At 46.1% G+C, this 20,905-nt stretch overlaps 1 protein-coding gene across 6 annotated transcripts in view; it reads left to right on the top strand.

The window, feature by feature from the left end:
* The window catches only part of GALNT18 (polypeptide N-acetylgalactosaminyltransferase 18), a 335,833-nt gene that overhangs the window by 122,476 nt on the left and 192,452 nt on the right, over positions 1-20,905 (top strand). The gene's annotated exons all lie outside the window — the stretch shown is intronic.

Genomic DNA, 20,905 nt, shown 5'->3' with positions numbered 1-20,905 from the left:
GGCAGCTAAAGGCACAATTTACTCTCTGTTTTTGTGAATTATTATTTATGATGTCAAAAATTTGAAAGATAGAGGAGGTGTTAAGAATATAATAATGTAAGGGAAAACATTTTGGCACATTTCTATTTAATCTTCCGACTATAGCTATAATTCAGATTCTACTACAATGAAGTCTCTCTTCACCCATGTCAATCAACTTACAGATTCACAAGTGTTCTCCGTTCTCCTCCTTCTATGGAACTCACGGACACTCCCAGCTGGCAGGGCCACCAGTGCTCCCTTGCCACCTGGGTGAAGTCCTGCTATGGTCAGAGAGCTGCTGTGTTTCCCAGCCTGTCTTGGGCTGCCTGGGCTTGTTATCGTACTAGCATGATTTAATTAACTATTGAATGACCCAGGAAAAGATGGGTGAACAAAGAGTTGTTTCCTAGGGAAAACCAGGCTGCCCACATTAAATGATTTGATTAAACAATCATCACTAGCAATAATGATGTCAAAATAGTGTGGGCAAGGTGACTGATAAAGATTATAATAAATTTGTACATAATCCTAGAAAGATTTGGCTCTGATGGCTTCATGGATGAGCTGAAGTTTCTTTTCTTTTTTTTTTTTTTCATGTTTAAGGCAAAGAATCCATTTTAAGTTAAGTTCTCTATTTTTAAATCAAATCTAAAAATCATAGATGATATATAAAGAGTAGGATTAAAAAAAAGAAGAAGGAAAAAGAAAAGATGTGGAACTTCGTCCAGAGATGCGACTCTAATAGAGTCTTTGGCCCTGCATCAAAAGATGAGCAAGGAATGTTTTAAACTGAAATAGTGTTGGGATTTACATTGTGATGCATTTAATTTTGGCAACCCCTGCTTCATCCAACTTTTTTTTTTTATAAACTAATGAGGTGGTCCTGCCCATGTCAGATAAGACTTGTTAGCTGAAATACTGTATTTTAGGTGCTTTTTAGGATCTACTCCCTTTATAAACTTCTTCAGGAACAATGATCTTGCTGTCATTCACATGAGAACCCTTCGAGGTATTTTTTCATCTAACATAGCTTTATCTATCAGCTATCTTGTGCTAAACACTGTCCTGGTTTCAGATGTGTGTAAATAGAACAGGCCAGGTCCTTGCTTTTATGGAGCTGAATGTGTGTGTGTGTGTGTGTGTGTGTGTGTGTGTGTGTGTGTGTGTGTTGGGGGCAGGAAGTAAAACATAAATAAAAAACAAGAAAAATTTAAGGGATGATACAGGCCATAAAGAAAACAGAACACAAAAAGTTTTAACAGTGACTGATGAGCGGGGAGGGGTTGAGGTGCTTATACTTGGTGGTTGGAGAAGGCCTCTCTTTGTTAGGTGATGATTGAGCTGAGACTTGAGTGACAAGGGTCTGGCCAATGAGGGAACAGCAGGGGCTAAGGTCCTGAGGTGAGAATGGGTCTGGATGTAGGCAGGTGCAAACTGAGTGACAGGAAGGTTGAAATAAGCAGGACCAACAAGGCCCTTGGGGACCTTGCAAGTGAGTGGATGTTCTACTGCATGAGCAGGGAGACTTCTCGAGTTTTAAGTGACGTGATCTGGTTTATGTTTCTTGAAGTTTACTCTGTCTGCTGTGGTTGGTGCGTTGCAGGGGGCTTGTGGACAGCAATGAAAATGGTCCGATTAAAGGGGAGTCATTGGGATGTGCAGGCTAGAAGTGGTGGGGACTTAAACCTCTGTGGTGGGGACAGCAGAGACCAAACACTGTAGGATCCTCACCTGGAAATGAGGCTCGGCATCTCCCCAGATGGCTCTGCCCTCCCACCTGCTGTAGTCCTTCCCTCTCCCGTCCCCTTTAGAAGGGCCCTCCACCTACTCTGCAGTGTTGCTCAGAACCTACTGGAGACAGCGAGCTGCTCATTCTCCAAAAAGACACCAGGAATCCCCTTCCTGCCGGAGAACCATCTCCTATTTTATTTTGTTGGCATGCCCCATTATTGGAGTGGGTAGCTAGCTATGCTGGATACGTTTGGGCTTGTGGTCTGAATAATACCTCAACTTTCTAGCAATCAAGCAAGGTCATAACATCTTTTATGGCTGTATTCTAAACCAAACCTTTAAAATTATATGGGAAAGTGTTTGCAAAGACTCATTCTCCACATTTGTTCATTCATTCAAGAAGACTTACCGTGAGCTCCTGGCTCTTCATTCCTGCTGTGTGTTCTTAGGTGAGTTATTTGACCTTCCTGAGCCTCAGCTGCCTTGGCTGTGAGACAAAGATACTGAAAGCACTTATGTTTTAGGATTACAAAGTTGTAATGGAAAAATAGATGTGGTATACTTTGCAAAGTGTCTGCTTTGGGAAGAGCAGGCTCCTTTTATGGTGCCACCCTTTCTGTTCTGGCATGTTCCTAGCGAAAGTTGTTTGTACTAAGGGACCTCTGAGAGCCTCGGCTACCTCTTATGCAACTCAGGATTCACAAGGGCTTTCGGCTTGTCCTGGCAGGTCTTCATGTTTCCTATTTAGGTTTGCCTTGGTGCCTTGGAGCACTAGTCCTTTCTTCTGAGTTGTCACGGCTTGGTCCCTGGTGTTTTCTAAGTGTGTTTCCTTTGATGGAGACTTTTGCACCTTTCTTTCCTGACTGTGCTTCATCTTAGCTTCCACTTATGACTCTTTGCTCCCAATGAATAAATGGATATGGCTGTTTCAGAGTGGAGCTCATTGGTTTCCTCTGGAAGCCCGACAACCTTGCTTTTGCAGATTCCTTTAGTCCCTGGCTTGATGGTTCTTGATGTGTAGCCTGTGGGACCTCATCCCACTAATTATGACCTTGCAAATATTTAAATCATTGAGGAAGTTCCTGAGTCCCCTGTTGGAGTCTGATCACCTTCATTATCGACACAGTCAAGGTTCTGAGAAGTACTTCAGCAAAGAAACATGCTTGAATTTGTTTAGCCTAAACATTCCTGTCCACCCTCTGAGAAGAGGCTGCTCTTTAAACTTTTTTCGTTGCTTGGACTTGAAGAATCAAAATCGGAAGCCTAAGGCTTGAAACCCTCAAGTCTGGACTCTCTGCTCAGAAGTTCAAATTGCTAACAGATTGCTGAACCTGATATCTAATACCCTTTGATTCACATCTCTTGGATCGATGGAAATTTTTTATTTAAGATGTAATTTCAGACTTTATTGAGACAGTCCTCATCCTCTTCCTTCCCTGGGCAAAGCCAAGGTGCTCTCAAAGATTCATGTTAGGGCTTCTATATTCATATGCTCAAACCACAGAGTGCTTAATGGCTTATAACTCCATGTTATTTCATTTTCCTTTGGTGGAATTTGGTGTCTGATTTGTGATGCTCCCAGGTAATCATGGTTGGGGTTGCAAGATTAAAATACTTCTCTTCCAGTGAGAACATGGGTTTTATACCAGCTTTGAATAATGGTGCCATAGACTCGATTCATTTGTTTGACATGGCCACACTGATAATGACCCCTAGCTGAGGAGCATGGGGACATGGGGACTGACAGAACAGAAGAGGAGCTGCTATGAAATCTACCTGGTCCTTGGCAGAGTTGAAAGCAAAAAAAAAAAAAAAAATAGGCAAGAGTTTTTAGAAATGCATGTGTGGCAGATGCCAGGGAGAAAAAGGAGAGCTACAAGCCATTAGGAAGCATGACTCTGTGTCTGATCTAGTTCAACCTTCAAGATGCTTCCTGTGCAGCTGAGTCACATCTAGGTAGTGGTCGCTGCAGTTGGACAGATGGCAAATTGGAGTTGAGCTTTGTAGGGCACAAGGATAATTCTGGTCCTCTTGGATGTGGCAACCCTGGGCAAGGCCCTTTGGCATGGGTTATGATTCCTAGGCAGCAAACACAGACTGGGATCACATAGGATCCTGAACTAGAGGTGTTGGGGAAGGGACCCAGTGCCCAGGCTCAAGTGTCTGGTTTTCTTACTTTGCTCTTTACCACAGTAGTGTTTTCTTCTGGGAACTTAAATATCATCTTTCTGTGTTCTGATCCTAGTCTGGGATTTTATTTCTCCTCTATTCCTCTTATTCTTGATGCTGCTGATAATAGTAATAGTTTCCTATAAAGACTTGCAATACTCTAGGAATGGTGCCAAGTTCTTTATATGCAGACCCTCATTAAATCCTGGCAGCAGCCCTCCAAGTGACTTTTGTCAATCCCATTTCATAGATGATAAAACAGAGGCACAAGCAAGTTGAGTAACTTGGCCCCTGGGAGCTGGACCAAGGCAGTGCTATCCCTGAGGCAGGTTCCTCCCCATTATGTCATGGCCTCTGTCTGCTGCTACACGCTGGGACATGGGAATGAAAGGGAGGAAATTTTTATTTATTCTTTGGTAACCAACTGGGAGGCCCAATGGTAGTTGTTCCCTGTGAACTTCTTCCAAAAAATATCTGGAGCTACTGATAACCAAATTTCCATTGCGTCACCAAGAGCCATTGGCTGAGCACCACTGTGTTCTGGAGACTGTTCTAACAACATCCAACATGAGCACTTCTTCCCCTGACAGTTCCGCAAGGTGACAAACAGATGAGGAAACTGAGGATTCAAAGGTTGGAAAACCTTGAAGTCTCAAGGAGTGCAAGGATGTGGTATCCTGAGTGGCCTCTGCCCTTAGGCTTCAAAGAAAAACCAAATAAAAACATCTGCCTAATGGAGGGAAATTGTCCTGCAGAGACCCCAGGGAGTAGAAAGTCAGGCTGTACCCCCCCTCTCCCCGGGCTGCCCCTCAGAGCCTCAGGACACAATCTTTCCTGGCAGTGCGCTTCCTCTGTTCCTGGCTGGGCCCCTTCTTCCCGCTGCTAGCAGCATTCCTGGCTTCTCAGATACGGTAGTTGGCTTCCAAACAGGCAGGCGTTGGGTACCAGCGGTGCCTTGTGTGAAGCCCGAACTAGCAGGAAAGTGACCTGGAAGGCAGCACCTGGTGTCTACTAATTTCTGTGCACCCATTCCCTGACACTAGGCTGGCAGGAGGTCGGTGCAAGTGCAAGTAGCTGCTGGATCAAATGCGTGGGCCTTGCCCAACGCCAGCATGCCCGGTGCTCTTAAATACTACTCTACAATTTGGAGCGATTTTTCCCTTGCTCTGCAGGTCTTTCTTCTTCTTCTTCTTCTTTTTGTTTTTCATTTACTCACTAATTCTGGTTGAGCCAATAAAACAGCATCACACATTATTCATTTTAGAATTTAAACATCAAATTTTGAGTCAATGCTAAGTGGATCAAAGGCACTCTTTCCCTCTATGAGAGATGAACTTTTCATTACTGGTTCTGTCAATCTGAATTGCCTGTAATAGGCAGGCTTTGTTCCTTCGGCTCAGCATGGCTCTGGATGCCAAGTGAGATTGTCTTGCTGGTGGAGGGGAGTGAATATCCCAGAGGTCACCCTCCATACTTCCGTGGCTGTGGCATAGCCCGTGACGGCCAACACGCTTGGTCCATCTGATCTGCTGCCCTAGAACTTTGCTATCAACCTTCCCAGGGCACAGATTTCTGGGGTGAATGGGTGAAGTGAAGTTGTGCTGAATGATTAAATGAATGTGCAGCTCAAAGTGCCCAGCAAGTGCTTTGAAGCCTAGAGATTATCTGCAGACTGTGTGCAGAGCCATATGAAAACCAACTCCATTGGGAGGTTTTAGATCTGCTTTGGGAAACACAGAGAAATGGCTCAGCAGAAGAGCTTTTGCAGCCTGAAGTTTGCTCCTTTGAGTGAATCCATCAGCTTTTTAAAACCCAGGCTGTAATAGGTTATACCCTGGGAGAGGGTTTTCAATACATCCCCCATCTGGCAGGACTAATTGTGTTTTGCATGCAGTGCTGGATTGGTGCTCTGAGCCTGGGAAAAGGGCCTGGAAGGTATTCATGCCTGTAAATGTCATTGCTTGTGGCTCTTTGATGCTAGTGGGTCTTTTCCGACACCCAGCTCTTGCAAATGATTCATAGGATATATTTCATAATTGAGCAGCCAAGAGTTCCTGGGACGACAGCTGAGGTGCCCTTGTGTGGCTAAGGCATGTGTTGGAGGGCTACCACCTCATAGTACCGGCCTGGCTTCTGACTTTCCTGGTGATAATGGCCCCACAAGGAGATAAGTGAGATGGACCTGAGATGGCCATCTCTCTATGGACACTTACTGGACCTAAGAGCTGACCTGTGTCTGCTCTTCCCTACCTTAGTGGTCACCCTGCGTTTTCCCCATTGCCTCTCCTGCCTCCCATACTGGCCAGAGCCCACTTCTTGGGATGGGACTTTGAGGGTTGGTGAGCATGACTGTATCAGAGTAACAATGCTTTTACATCTTGTTTCCAACCTTGGATATGCCACACAGGCCCTCCAACAGTCCAGGTTGAGTTACCTCTGTTTACTCAAGGAGACTCAGGTCTAGACAGCATGATTTGTCTAAACTACAAGTGAAGGACAACTCAAGGCTTTGGCTGTGTCTTCTTGGATGGACCTTCTTGGAAGGGCTGTCTCTGCCACACAAGTCTGAGGATGTCCCACAGAGAGCTTGCATTCCCTTGTGCCTCCGTTCACACCGTTGTCCATTTGGAAACAACTGTATCTATTCCTATAGATCCCTGGACTGTGCTGGGGAGCTCTATAGCTGGGCCACCACCCATTTGTCAACTCATTAATGTGTTTTGCCTTTATTACATCAGCTATTTACTATATTCTTGTATTATATATGAAGCATTATACATATATTTACATAGATAACCTATTTAATTCCTAACAGTCCTAGGAGGTTAACCATCGTCTCAGTTAATTTTGTGCTGCTCTAGCAGATTACCTGAGATTGGGTGATATATAATGAACAAAACTGTATTGTCTCATGGAGGCTGGGAAGTCCAAGATCTAGGGGCCAGTGTGTGGTGAGGGCCTGGTTGCTGCATTATCCCAATGGCAGAAGGTGGAGCTGGGAAGAGAGAAAGGGAACTAAACTTGTCCTTTTGTATTTACCATGAATAACAACAAAACCTGGAGTGGCTTAGGGAAGCAAAAGAGAAGAAGGCTGAAGACAAATGGAGAGAAGTGAGGATGTGTGAGCTGGCATGGGCAGACAAGGTGACGAAGGACAAGAGAGCCCTGATAGTTAATCCCTATCAGGGGACCAATTCACGGATTGGGTTAAGACTCTTACAACCCAATCACTTCTCCTCTGAACCTTCTTGCATTGTCTCACACATGAGCTTTTGGGGGACACCTCACATCCAAACCATAACAAACAGATTATTTTTTCTGTTATAATTCTCTAAATAATATAGTAGAACAACTATGTCCACAGCATTTACATTGCACACCCCTCATCTCATATTAAACAATTAAATGAGGTATTACAAGCAAGGAGGATGGGCATATTATATGCAGACATTACACTGTGCTGTTTGATACAGAGATTTGAGTATCTGTAGATTTGGGTGGCTTAAGACTGGTCTTAGAACTAGTCATCTGTGGCTCTTGAGGGGCGACTTTACAGTAGAGTGATAATATTTTAGATGTTAGTTTAAATAAAATATTAGAATTAATTTCACTTTTTTTGGTACTATTTTTAGTGTGGCTACTAGGAATATGTGGCTTGTGTTCTAGCAGACAGTGCTGATCTAAAGGGCAGAAGTGGGACCCATGGCCTAATATAAATAGGGAGGCAGTTTGGCTCCTCTGGAAGGAGATCATCCAACTGTTGATTATACAAAGAAAAAAGGTAGCGAGCTCCCTGCCTCCAGGGAGAGGGAGGTGGAAATAGAGGCCAAGGTGCTCTTCTTGGGACCTTTGCTGGGTAGTGGTCATAGGCAAGCCTGGTGTCCCAAGGACCCAGAGTATAGCTACACCCAGGGCAGAGTCAGCCCTGGAGAGGTACTGGGCCAGGTCACCTCAGGAGCCCTTCCAATGCTTGCAGGGCTATGAAACATAAATGGATTTTTGTACATTACATATATTCTTTCTTTCAATTTTGTGTTTTTCGTGATTCTTCTCATGTCCTTGGCAAAGTGTCCCAGTCTTCCTTCTGAAGTCTGGAGGGGGTGAGTCTTGTTCAAGGAAGCATAAAACTCCTCCATGCTCCCGAGGCCTCTGTGACCCCTTTGATGCCAAGGTCAAGCCCTGCATCACTGTGCACTCCAGAATGACCTGTCTCAGAGATCCTTCAGCAGAGCCTACCCTCACCCACCCGGGCAGTCTGCCCTCCCACTGTTCTGTGACCCAGGGGACCTGCGGGCTCCTGCATACTTCTCCTCCAACATGCTGCAGAAGTACTAGAGCGAGGGCCCCAGGGGACTGGGCTATTTGATGTCCCTACACAGCCCAAGAGGCTTTTGACATTTACTGAACCAGTGATCAGCATAAGCTACTCACTTATGCATCAAGAAGGAATTCAAAACCCTGTAGAGCAGAAATGCTTCCAGGCTGTGGAGCAGAACTCATTTGCACGACGTGATGTTCTAATTACAAAATGGAGACTGCACTCTCCCCCTGTGTCTCACTGCCCATCCTTGGAAGCAGGGCTCCTGCATTTCTCTACCAATAGGCAGCTGCTCTGGCTTTCTGCCCATGTAGGCTGGCTTTGCCCTGGGTGTAGCTGTACCCTGGCCATTGGGACACCAGGCTTGCCTGTGACCACTACTCAGGCAGATGGGGGACCCGATGGTCTTCAAGGAATTACAATTTAGAACAGTTTCTGCATTCTTGGGGAGTGGGACCTGGGCAGGAGCTTTATGTGCCCTCCTCCGTCATTTGACCCTCAGGACCACCTGATGGGTACATATTACTATCTTCAATAAATGGAAAAGGAAGTGAAGCTCAAAGGGTTAGGAGGCAGATTATTTGTAAGCCTCAGGGCAGAGCCATAAAGACAGGCTTGTCTGACTTCAGAGCCCCACCTGTAACTACCATAATCTACTGTTTCTGTGTCCTAACAAGAAGGAGGAAGAGAAAGAGGGAAGAAGGGAAGAGGGTAGGGGAAAAAAGACATGCTCATTCATTCATCCCACCTCCCCTCACTTATTCATCAGGTAATGATCCCAGGCCATTGGGAAGAGGTTTTACTATATAGGTAGGACCAACCCCTGCCCTGAAGACTGTCATGGAGCAACACAGTTAGGCTTGGGGGTCCTGGTGGAGCCTGCATGGGACACAGCAGGGGTACAGTCTGGAAAACAGTGAGTCCTTCCTTGGGGTTGGGTGATGTGTGTGCTTAAGTAGAAGTCATTTGACTTGGATTTGAGGAGTAGCTGGCACTCAAGGTATCACATAAGGAAAGGCCCAAAGATGGGGCTTATTGGGAGTCATTGCTGGGGGAGGACAGTGGTGTCCAGGGAGGCCTTGGCCATCACACCAGGTCCTGTGGAGGGGCCTGGCAGGAGCACTTCTCCCTTCCTCCAGTGACTCGGCCCTTGCACCAGTGTCTTTTCACAGGTGCACCAGCCACTGTTGGCACAGCCCGGGTCTTGGCCAGGTGGGGGGAGGAGCCATTAGATTTAAGGAAGGCATTTAGTCAGATTTGCCTTGGGTTTGAGGACTGATAGCAAAGTACCATTCAGCTCCCTGAAACCCAAACCAACAGCAGGATGAAGAGGAAAGGCAGGATTCCTGTTGGCTGTCAAGCATCTCTCTGCGGAGGGAGTGGAGATTTATTGAGTGTTAAATGTCAGTATCAATGTAATAAAGATGGTACACTGTAAGTAATAAGCACTTTCCAGGTGAGGGACCATTTTCAATAAGTTGTCAACCTGTCTGGGACTATGAATTATTTTTTTTTAAAAAAAGAAGAAGATGATGAAGAGAACCCATTTGGAGTTATTTAACTTTCAGATCTGCTCTTCAGCTCTGTCCCTCCTTGACAGGAGCACCCGTATCCTGTGGTACCCAAGGTCGCTGGAGCTTGCACACCTCTTATCTCATATTAAACAAACAAACCAAACCAAACCCCCAATGTTCCTTTTGTTTTTTTTTTTCCTGTGATGGGGAGTGTCTGGAGGGGGGAATGGATTTCTGACCTTCAGAGGGCCTTGCTCGTAACACATGGAGAAGCATCTGGAAGTAAATGCTGGTGTGAAAGAAGGCAGGAAGGGCTGGAGGTGAAAGGCCCCGGGGTGGTGCCCAGGCATCTAACAGTTGTGGTCCACTGTCTTGGGGGTCAGCTGCCCCTCAATGGTCAATGCATAATTTCAGATAATTCCCCAGCTCTTGGGAGAGCAGAGCCCTCCTTGTGAATCCCTGCTAACTCCCAAGGCTATATCTGCAACCTGGGTTCCTATCTTCCCTTGGACCATCTCTGTCATGTGCTCACTTGCTGATAGTCCAGAGAATTCATGCACACAGTAGGCCTTCTGAAGAAGATTTAGTAGGGTGACAAGTTAATCGATTCTAAAAGCCTCCAAGTTCTTAAAATATTGAGCAGACCACTTTACCTTGTGAAATTTTACTGCTCCGTCTTTCATGTGGGGCTCAGGTCATCTTGTGCAGGCCTGACCCTCACTGTCCTCCCTTCTCTTTTTCAAGCTCTCCCCATGTTTGGTCTTTCACCCTGACCTGCAAAGGCCAACTCATTGCCTTGTCTGCTGCTGGGGCCACAGCAGGTGCCCTGATCCCAGGGGCAGTGTGTGTGCTCTCCTGCCACTCAGCTCTCACCACCACATGGGGTCTTGCAAAAACTACTCTCCCAGGAAGGTTGAAATTCTGTTGTTATCCATCAGCATCTCAATAATGCGTCATTCCTTTTTTATCTTCTGATGTCCCCATAATGATGGTCACATTTACTGATGGGGAACTGAATCCTTGAGTGACTTGCCCATAGTCTGATAGAGGCCTGGCTCTGGCTTCAGAGTCAGGACTCATCTGGGCATGGCCAAGGCTGAAGGTTACATTTGGGCTGGCTAGCCTTGGCCACTCCTAGCTGTAGGACCCGGGCTCTGCCTTTAGTTAGTGCTCTGATTAGTGTGCTCCACTCCCAGGGGTCCAGCATGGCTGCTCCATTTCTCTTCTCTTCTCTTAGGCCTGGGCCTGGCTTCTCTCCCTCCCCTTTACTAGGGTTGCTGAGGTCTTCGCCTAGCTTAGGTCCTGCCCTTCTATTCCATCCATGCGTCTCTTGTTCAGCCAAGTCATGGGACCATGTTGCTTTCTGCACACTCTGTCTAGCCCAGACCATCATCTAAAAACAGCAGAGAGACCCTTGGGTATTTTCTTAACATTTCACCTGGCTATTTTTAAAATGAAGCTAATTTATCAGATCTAGCCAGAGTCTCTAGGTCAGCAGAGGTCTGTTGCAGTTTTCAGAGCCCTACCCTAAAGACGGACAGGCTCGGGTGGGCAGCCTGACTCCAACACAGAGCTGTCCCGTGACTTTAGACAATACAGATTTTTATTCCCCTTCCTCTGAGCTTCTGGTTCCTTGTATGTAAATGCAGATCACAGTGGTCACCTCACTGAGCTCTTGGCAAGATTCAGTGTGGGCTGTGTAGAATCATAATAGGTGTGGGGTTACACACTGGACCACTGGACTCCATCGGTCCAATCATGGGGCTTTGCCCAGAGCCTCCATTTCTATTTGCATTTGCCCATGTGCAGTTCATGGCTTCTCATTTAGAGCTACTTAATTATCCCTCCAAATAAGAAGGAGCCTAAATACCAACTCACCCAATACTACTCACCTATGGATGTTGAGCTCATTGTTTAGTGAGGATACTTGGGTGCAGCTCCTGACACCTGCCTGCAGCTCATTAGCATCACCAAGACCTGGCGAAGACCTGGTGTTAGTGCTCTGATCCTTTCAGGGACCTGGATCAGGAGAGGAAAAGTGTGTTTCAGAATGGTCTTGTGGACTGACTCTCCTCAGCCCCCTATGTACTGGGCTCCAAGATCCAAAAGCAGGGGGGAGCTGGGGTGGGAGCATGTTCTCAGATCCATCGGCCATTGGCTCCTCCAGAATGAATGGGCTCTTTACTCTCAGAAGAACATCCAGTGGACATTCTTTTCTCTTTTAACAGCATGTTTTATGCCTGCGCTAGCAGTTGGTTATACAGAGGTGACCACTCAGCTCCTGGTGTGATGTGATGGGGGAAATAGCTGCAGTCTGATGAAGACTATGCCGTGACAGAGGATGGTGTACCAATGAGACCAGAGAAGGGTCTCCCACAGCCCGGAGGGCCAGGGGGAGCTCGTGGAGGGGCCCCTAGAGCTACAGTGGGAGGATGCACACAGTGGAGAGGGGCTGAGAATTAGTTGGGAGAAGGGGCCGTCTAGGCAAAGGGAGTAGCTAGAGTGGAGGCACACGGGCACAACAGTAGGGGCCGGGGTGCACCCACAAGGAAGTAGTCCAGGTTTGGGACTCCTAAGCTTCTCATGGGTTCAAGAAGAGAACTGTGAGCAATGGACTGAATGAGTGAAGGCTCTGCTTTTCAGATGTGAATGTGCACATAAATCACCTTGGGTGTTTGGGATTGGATTGGCTGGGCCGGGGTCTAAGAGTCTGCATTTCTGATATGTTCCCCACTGGAGCCCATGCTGCTGGCTTGTGGACCACGCTTTGGGTAGCACAGATAGACCTGTAGCAGGCTGGACAAGTGATGTGCATCGGACCTTGGAGCACCTTATTCTGTCTCTCCTGTGAATGGAAGTTTGGCTTCAGCTAGTTCCATAGGTTGCTGAGGCCTGGTGTTGGGTCAATGTGAAGGCCCTCTTTGTTAGTTTTCCTGAGATACTGGATTGTATTCGTCCTCCTGTTGACAACATTTATACTCCGTGGCCAAATTTCTGGATTCTCACTAGAACAGAGCAAGGACCTCCCTCTATTCTATGGAAATTCAGGCTGGTGTTACTGTCCCCATTGCTTTTTGTCTGTATGACCATAAAGGGTTGGGTCTCACCCCACCCATGGTGAGCCTAGGATGCTGTCCCCATCCTCCCAGCCTCTGTATTTCTCCTTATGTGCAACAGTCCAAGTTCATCTCCTGCCCTGTAGCCTCTAATTCCCTTGCCTACTGACTCCAGGAGGCTGTGAACCCAGACAGAGAGCTCTAGTAACTGGACCTGTGAGTGTGTGGAAAGCATAGCTCCAGGACAGAGATGAGTGACCAGCACAAGTGTGCCAGTCACACGAGGCTGCAGAGCTGGAGGAGGGTGATGGACGGGGCCCGTCTAGTCTTCCAGTACTCTCTATTGCATGTAGGCTATTCAGCAGCCCTGCTAGAGCCAAATGCTCATTTTCATATGGCTCTGTTTTCTGTATCAAAGACCCTAGTGGAGGGTCATTTTCATCCAGTCTCATGCAGGAACAGAGTATTGAGCACCCACCGTGGGCCCCAGGAAGCAGGTGCCTTCTTCAGAGTCCTACAACCCAATAGTGAAAATAGGCAAGAACACCAATAGCTATAATTTGGTGTGGCTAGAGGGGAAAACAGGGGTTCTGGTAACCCAGACAGGGGTGATTAATTCTGTTCAATGAGCTACATAATTCAAAGAAATATATTTAAGCTGTGTTTTGAAGGATCCCTTCGTTCAACAATACTGATGGGCCCAACACTGAGCTATGCACTTGGATATAGTTGAGATAGGACAAACCAGGGCCACTTCCTGAAGGGCCTGCTAAGGTAGGAGTTCAAGCATCTTGGGCAGGTGCTTTGGTGCCTGTCCTGCTCCTTCAGTGCCCACTGGCCCAACTTGCAACCACCAGCACCTACACTTCTTTGAGGGATACTTTCTCTCCTCCATGGGAACAGGTCAGAGTGCTGGGGAATGAACCTCCCTGGCCCCTGCAGCAGTCACTGACCCCCTGACTGATAGGAGAGTATAAATACCCCAGTTGCTTCCCCTGGAAGATGTTTCTGAGGCGAGGGCTCTACCCTGAGTCACCCTGGTTCTGCCTTTGCCTACTTGCTGGCTGCACAAAGCACCCTTTATGGGTGCCTTCCCTTCCTCGTCTGCCTTTTCTCTTTCACCTGGTTTTCTTCACCTCCTACTCACCATCAAATGCTTACCCAGAGTTGGCTTCTGAGAACCTGAACTAAAACTGTTGAAGAGAGATCCGTGTTTGGGGGAGGGGCAGTGCATGGGCAAAAACATTGCAGTGGGGGGAGCTGCTCATGCCATGCCATAGAGGGTGAGGGTGGCCTAGACTGTGTCCACTCAGGGCAACTTGGGGGGCAATCACCTGGCAGGGTGACTCAGTTGCCCTCATGGTCCTAAGCTCACTCTCCCAGCTCCTTCGTACAGTCTTCCCTTGGAGACCCATGGAAGCTCTCCTGACAGGACCCCTCTGGAGAATCCCTATGGAATCATTCTGAGCAAATTCCATCAGATTGGAAGTTCACTGCTGAGGATCTTGGAGAAGATTGTGGATGACAGCGTTTCCCAGAGAAAGTTCCATGGAACATTAGTCCTGGGATGTGGCAAAGTCAGACTCCCAGTCACAGGAGTTTGCCCAGTGCTACAATTGCATTTCATTCTTGGAGTCTCCCAGTGAACTCCTGAGTCAACAATCCTTTTCACTTATCCAGGATCAGCCAGTATTTCCCAGAGTCATGTGACCACAGAAACTTCCATCTCACAGCACTTAATAACTGAGCACAGTGTTAGGGTCTGTAGAGCTCACTGTGGCAAGTGCTAATAAAAGGATGAAGAGACACAGAGAGGGAAGGGTCCAAAGGGATGATGCCAACCTCCCAGTGTCACTCCTCTGCTGCCAGGGAGCCCTGCAGGAATGGTGTTACGCTATTACAGAGTCAAGTCACGAAACCAGTGCTGGGACCAGGTGGTGGCCGGAGACTGCTCAGAGCCTCCTACTAGAGAGTAGAAGCAGAGTGTCCAATAAATTATGATGTGCTTCATAGACAGTTTCAGCTCAGAAGGCAACATGGGAGATAAGAGAAACTGGCATCCGGAATGAATTTGGAACATTAGGTCAGTGGAAGATGGATAACCAAGAGTGAAAAGAGAAGAGCGTCCCAGGTTCTGGCCAGAGGGGCAGAAAGAACAAATAACAGGCCGAGTGTGCATTATGCACCCGTGCATATGCGCACAGAGAGAGAGCTATTGTGAGCGCTCTTCCCTTACTTTGTGGCCACCACCCCTGACTGGTTCCAGGAGCCCATGTTTAAACTAGAGGTCACTGAGTAAAAGGCAGCTGAAACCCAAGGTAGGTAGGGAAGATGACCCGCCTGGCTCTGTCTCCTGTGTCTCTCCTCCAGCCTCCTGGTGGGGCTTGGGAGTAGGGCTTTGCTCTGCTTTCCTCCTCCTCTCTTTCCCTCTCTCTCTTGCTCACTCCTGGGTCTGGGAGACACAGCACTGAGATGACTTATCTATGCACAGTGCGGTTTCAGCTCAGAAATCTTGATGTGAACAAAGCTATTTTAAATGGGTTTATTTCTGGCCTGAGTCCCACTTGATGAGGCTTCCAGAAGGTGAATTTGCAGGGGAAAAAAAATTAAAAATAAAAATCACTGGCCACAGGTTTCAGGCATAGATGGAAGTAGGATCTGGGCCCAAGGCCATAGACAGATCAATGTCCTGACTTTCACAAGTGGCCACGGTCAGCTTTTCAAACGATGGGTTAGTGAGTTTAACGTCATCACTCAGCAAACCGCTAGAATGAATCACTATTTTTAAAATTACTTTTGAACGGTATCAGAGTAATCCTTTACACAGCTGAAAACCTCAAATCAGACCCATAATAAATTAAAGCAGTCCTCTGCTTCACCGCAGCCTTCTTTCTAGCCCTGACCTCCAAAGGAGCTCCATTTCTTCTTCTTTCTTTCTCTGGTATTTCATCTCATATCTGCACCATATTTCTCATAATATGCCTCTATCACTATTTCCTGATTCGCCAATATCGGGCATTAAATACTGGCTTCCTGTTGTCGTAAACTAGGATTTCATCTTGTTACACTCCCTTCTCCCTCAGCTTTCACACTTTATGTTAAAGTAATACAAAATGTTCACATTATATACTGTGAAAATATCGTTTACCGTTCAGGAGACTTTTGTGATGTCGACTTTTGTTTTTCCTATTTGGATCAGTGTCTAGTTAGGAAAACAGAACTCACAAGGCCATGGGAAGTAAATATTTTGCCTTTGCATGTCTGAATATGTCTTTATTCTATACTCACAATTGATTGACAGGTTATCTGGCTGTAGAACTCTAGAATGAAAAGAATGAATTTAAGAAATTTGTTCCATAGACAATGGAAGAGCTGAAGCCCAACAGAGGAACCTGAAGAGACCAGAAATTATCTGCAGCAGGAAGCCACTGCCATGCCTAAAGGTGGACAGTCAAGGTCATGGGCAGTTTTTCCAGAGCCCAGGATCAGGGACATTCAGCAGAAGGTGAAACCATGATGGGCCATTCTAGGGGAAGTCCAGGGCAAGAGGAGGTGGTGCCTCTGTGGAAGATGGGCAGGTGGTGGTGAGCCACAGGCAGAGATGGACCTTGGCTTCTCCCATCTCCCTCCAGGTTTTCCAACTGGCCAAATTCAAATAGCAGGCAATGGACAATAACACCCCCACAGGAATCAGTCCCTGAGTCCTCTCACTCCCTGATTCAGCCAGGTCAGAGGAGAGTGGAGAATGGATATGAGGGAAAACAGACAAAGCCAGACACTATTTTCCAGACACTATTTGCCCTCAAAAAAAAAAAATGATTAAGCATTTAGCGTTCCTATTTTTCTGTATGTGCTCTATCAGATCTGCTTTGTAACTTTGTTAGCACTTTCCAAATGTTTGGATATATCATATCATCTATCAGCTTCAATTTGTTTCCCAGAGTGCTGGTCCTTCTGCTCTGCCTGTCTGTTTGCCCCAGGCTGCCTCCGCGCTGCCAATGGAGGCTTAGAATGCCTTCATCTCAGGGAATCCCTTATCCTCGCTCCTGGGCTGAATCCTCCACTTTAATCCCATGTTTTCCTCTTTCTTGGCTTGCTTTCTTTTATATAATCATGTCTTCCAGTAGTTTCCCAGTAAAAGAGGCCATGGGAAATAAATATTTTGCCTTTGCATGTCTGAATATGTCTTTATTCTATATTCACAATTGATTGACAGGTTATCTGGCTGTAGAACTCTAGATTGAAAATAGATTTTCCTTGGAGTTTTAAAGTTGCTGATTTACTATCTTCTAGTTCCCAATGTTGCTTTTGTGATCCAATACCATCAGTTTTTTTGTCCTATGTGTATTAATGCCCTCTACCCCCACTTTTTGGAAATTTGGGGGATTTTCTTTTTATCTTTAAACTACCTTTGAAAATCTAGATAAACAATGCCAAATATAAATTTGGTTTGCCCAGAGAGTGAAGCCATTCCCTCCACAATCAGGAAAATATCAAGGCCCAACAGGATGGAAGCTTTTGATCTTAGATAGATCATCACGTCCCAAAGGGATCAGTTCCTAATTGTAGGACTTTCTTGCAAAATGAGGCATGGCCAATTGAATGAAGCCTCTCCCGCTGCTCTCACTCACAATGTATGGTACTTTGAATAAACAAGACTCCAGGGCGTCATTACGGAAACATCTTTTTTTTTGACATCACTGTCCTTTTAAATATGCTCAATAGGAGTAAGGCTTCTTCTACAGTAGGGTAAAGTCAGACAGGACTATGGTTTTCTTTTTCATTTATGGGAAGGATAATTCATAGGATCGATGTAAACTAAAACACTGCCTCGATTCGATGATTATGGATTCTCATGCAACATAATCAGCACAACCCTCAGTTCTTATTTGCCATTAATTCTTCAGAGGACCCGAAGGCCATGGAGAGGAACAGGGTTCTGCTTCTCTTTTTCCTTACTCTTCCTCCCTGTTTGCTAGCAGCCCTCTCTTACTTTCTGGAAGGAGAAGGACCAAAAGTTGTGAAGGCAGGAGAGTCCTTTCTTGACCTTTAATCTGGTCCTAAAACCGCTGTGTGCCCCCTGAGCCTGGCAGGTATTTAAGAGGACTCTTATTATACTCGTAGGACTTCTGTGGAGCCCCCTGTTGGGTCTGGTGGCTGCAGTTCTTTGATAGAGGCAGAGTCTTGTCTTTAACTGGCTACTCCCAACCCTCCCATAGTTTCTGCCCCTGTGGTGCCACCCCACCGTAGCTAATCTATGGATCCCTTGCCCTGTGAGTTGCTCCTTGGATCAGGATGCCTATATCAGCCACTGCAGGCTGACATACCCTCCACGGGTCCTGGGATTGGCCATCTTGGTACTGCCAGTGGAGGGGAGCATAGGCGTGACTTGGCTTTCTTGGTCACATATCACGCACAGACTCCTGTGTCCCCCGACTTCAAAGAAAACATCTTAGTTCTTTAGGTTATTCCATTAAAGCCTCTCCCACTGAGCTTGGGGTGGTAAATAGATTATCCACCCTTTCCCTTGGGAGATGGAAGGGATCCCAACTCAGAAATCTCCTTCCCAGATCCTTTCCCGTATCTTGAACAATTCAGTCCTTTATCCCTTCAACCAGGAAAATTGCTTATCAATTTCAGTCACCTCTTTTGAAGTTTCATGCATTGGTTTGTCTTAGAACTCACTTGGGCCTCTGATATTCATTGCATGTTGGTGCCTTAAAGAAAGTTCCCAGCTTAGCATTCTTGTCATCTGAGTATCTTTAGGCATCTGCCGCCCTCCTTACCCAGGCTCATCATGTCCAAGTTGCTATGAAATAGCCATCTAGAATTTCTAAGTGCCTCTGAGTGATGGCTCCTGCAAAGAGACTGTTGAGCCTGGAAATTTGATCCCTTCTAAAAAGTGTTTCCTGAAAAAAGGACATTCCAATTAGGGGACTGATAGCTCAGCCCTATCACTGGAGCTGTCGATAGCCAAGAGAGAGATTGCCGGAGATGCTTTATGAGCCAATAAAGGAGGCACCTCTAGAGTCAGAGGAAACATGTTTATTTGCTTATTTATTGCCTTTAATTTTATAGGCTATGGGAGAAATCACTCCCTTCTGAATGTGTCCAATTAGCTCTGTTCACCCAAGAGGAATTGCACTCCTGAATAACTATAGGAGAAAACAGAACAGGACTCTACTTGTGTGTGTGTGTGTGTGTGTGTGTGTGTGTGTGTGTGTGTGTGTTCCTACACAGCTCCAGGCCCTAATAAAGTCAGCTGTTGCAGGGGTAAGAGACTGGAATCCCAGGGGCACATGACCGTGGAGAGTCACTTCTCTGTGCCATTGTTGCTCATGTTTGGCTGACACCCCTCTCTGATTCCAAAGCTGCTCTTGGGAAGCTTGGCTCTGAGCGCAAGTTAGCAGCTGGTTTGAGGAAGGACTGAACGAATTGATTTTGGAATTGAATGGACTTGGCTGGCAGATATGAAGGGAAAGTATGATTCTTGAACGAATGCATTAAGGGATCACAGCCTTCCAGAGACGAGAAGGGAAGACTAAACAGAGACAGGCGCTTTCACATTCTTTGTGTCCGTATTTCGGTCATCAGGAGCCATCTTGCCGGGTAGAAAGGGAAGTCTTGAGCTGACAGAGTATGGTGGACCATGGAAACCTCGGCTCCCCCAACTCTGCTCTGAGATTTGGTGCCTGAAACAATCTTCCTGTGTAAACAGTGGAGTCAGGAGCTGCACAGTGTGGAATTCTATGGAGTCAAGATGCCTGTGTGGAGGTGAATGTAGACTGTAACTGTAATGATCCCAAGGCCCCTGGGGACTTGTGACACTTGCAGCCCCTTGTAGAAGGGCTGTTGGGGCTGGGAGATTTGGGCTGACACTTCCTGAGTTTTTTAATGTCATCCTGCCCAAGGCTGAGCATCTCCTGATCAACAGGTAAATGTTGGGCAGGCACAGTTCTATCCATGGCTCCTCTCAAGGTTGGCAATAATATTGTGAAGTGCCATCAACAACAGGATCCGGCAGCCTCTATTCGAGTTTTGAAGATTTTGTTTTAAGTATGCTTTTGTATTTTAACATTCATTATAACTAAAAGGAACACAACTCAATTTGGGGCCTCATGAGCCACAACTCTAAACTCTTAGGATGTCAGGAGGTGTGCTCTTTGCTTCTCACCCTGCTGTTTTAATGAGATTAATGATTGTTTTTCCACTGAGCGTCTACCCGTGATGTTCATAAAAAAAATGAAATAAATGACTCACATGGAGATTGAGAAGGATATCATCATGGAAAGTGGATGTTAACAGGCTCTAGAAATATGCATATATTTAAGATTCAGTGACTGTCGTATGGTAGCAAGATGCATCTTGCAGGTAGCATGAGAGAAATGACAAAGTAGAATTCGAGGAAAAAGAAAAAGGAGATCTTGTCTGGTTATTCTCTTTGTTATGCTAAAATAGAAACAGGAGAAAATTGAAATCTATGTGTTGAAATTTACATGATTCTCAGTAACCCTCTGTTTGTTTGCGGCGTGAGTGCCGTGTCTTTTCTGAAAGCTGTGCTTAGGAAACCTGAGTATAGTGCAAGGGATCATCAGGCACTGGGACCTTTTTCTGATGGTAACTATCCATTTCACACCAAGACCCCAACTCTGGGCAAAGGCAAGTCAGGGCCTTTCAGGAAATTGGAGTATATGATGTATGGATTTGGGGACATTTACATAGATGTCATATCAACTGTGGTGCATTCAGGACCTCCAAAGCCTTTCTTCTGACCAGCAAACCATACTTCCATGGTTGGGAACCTCTGCAATTCTAAAACATTTTTGACAGAGTAAGGAATAAATCCTTGAACTTCACATTTCTCAAATGTTAATTTTTTCTTGAATGAATTAATCCACTTTTACTTAACTTTAAAGTCTGGTACTTCTACTTCCAGAATGTACCTTCAATGCTCTTTCTCTCTGTCTCCAATATTCCTAGCCTCATCCAAACCACTTTTTTCCTGGGCTAACTCAGTATCTCCTAGCTGGCCTCCTTTCATCCATTCATCCACCAGAATGAACTTTTTCTTGTTAATCAGACCCTGTTGCTCCTTT

Source organism: Spermophilus citellus, assembly GCF_964194105.1.
Source record: "Spermophilus citellus genome assembly, chromosome: 2".
Classification (NCBI taxonomy): domain Eukaryota; kingdom Metazoa; phylum Chordata; class Mammalia; order Rodentia; family Sciuridae; genus Spermophilus; species Spermophilus citellus.
The sequence above is the reverse complement of the archived record's forward strand: the minus strand, read 5'-3'. Positions and strand labels throughout refer to the sequence as shown.